We start from the raw sequence: 1,758 nt of genomic DNA, 5'->3' as shown, positions 1-1,758 counted from the left end.
GTTTGTGTTTTCGTCTAACGTTAGGTAATACTCTAATGAAATATGACCTTTTCTTTGTTTGTTTCTCTTTTAACGTTTGGTATCCATGATTTCCATGAAATTTGTACGCGGGGATGTCAAATGGTCGAATATTTAATTAAAGTTTGGTTAAAATTTTAAATGATCTATAATATTTTTTTATTTTAAAATAAGTTAAAAAATTTTCTGTTTTAATTAAAATATATTAAGTTAAAAAAATAAAAATATTTTATAAAATAAAATAACATAACATGAAATATATTTATTTCACCATTCTAATAAAATTCTAATCGAATTCTAATAAAATTCTAATCGAATTTTATGGAAAAATTTTTTTACCTTTGGATATATATTTCATATGATTTATATGAACATGCGCCATAAATGTGGTGTAAAATTCGCTGGAAAAAATAAATGCTACTGACAGGCCTCTTATTACAGAGGTTTAAACCAGCTCACCCACAGCTGCTTTTGTTCTATGGGTGCTCATTTATATTATAATAACATATGTATCATATTTTCTATATATATACAAAAAATTTCAAAAATTAATGGGTGCTCGAGCATCCGCGTCTGGCTTACTGGGTCCGCCCCTGAACATTGATACCCGCTAAGTGCTGGATATTTTATAATATATCGATATATTAAATTAAATCAAATAAACATATTTACTCCTGACAAAATATAAATATTGTGAAAATTATATGTTCATAAAATAACTCAACCTTTATCAAAAGTCATATGTTCATGAAATAGCCCCTACTTCGTTTTTTGTTTAAAAATTTCCCTCATTTCATCTTTTTGATCTAAGAAAACTTTGCCCCAATTTAATTAAATTAACTTCTTTATTAATCAGTTATTTTTTTTATTTGTTCTAAAATATAATTTTTATTTATTGAAATTCTTAATATTGGGTCATATAGTATATTTAAAATAGTTTTGAATCTAAAATAAATATAAATTTATGAGGTAAAAATAGAAAATAAAAATCTTAAAATTCTTATTAACAAAATAACACAATAAAATTCGTGTTCTTCATTTTTACACATAAATTTATACGTTTTAACTTTAAATTTTAATTTGTGGAATGACTTTTTAATTTATTTGATTGATTTTCTTAATAATATCAAAATAATCATAATAAAATTTAATTATTATTAATATTTAGTTATTTATATTTACTTTTTAATAATAACATATGGTAATCATATGTAACGACCTGACTCCAACATTATGGAAAAGCCAATAAGAAAGATTTGGAAATAGAAAACTTTTGAGTAGTGACTTGAAAATTTCCAATCTAGTCCAGATTTGGAGGAAATATGAGTCAATATCTATAGGGAAATCTGATAATGCATGGGGATCTAATTATGAATTTGATCATGTACGATTTTATAGAATCAAATTCAGGCGAGTAAATTACAACTTCTAGTATTTTTTATATAATTTTTAAATATTTATTTAAAATATTGAATTAATATAATTTAATTTAACTTTAAAAATTAATTAAATAAATTTTTAAAAAACATAAAATGACAAATAAAAATAAATTAAGAAACTTAATTAATTAGAGAAGTCCCCGTCCAGTATTAAATTTTAAAATTCACAATATACAAAGTTGTTCAGACTTTACGTAAAAAGATTGAGAAGATCCAAAGAAATATTCTTTTTCAAATTCTAAGTATATATCAAAACTGACAAAAGTTAAAATATCATTATTACAATATATATATATATATA

This window comes from Solanum pennellii, chromosome 1 (genome assembly GCF_001406875.1).
Source record: "Solanum pennellii chromosome 1, SPENNV200".
NCBI classification, from domain to species: domain Eukaryota; kingdom Viridiplantae; phylum Streptophyta; class Magnoliopsida; order Solanales; family Solanaceae; genus Solanum; species Solanum pennellii.
The sequence above is the reverse complement of the archived record's forward strand: the minus strand, read 5'-3'. Positions refer to the sequence as shown.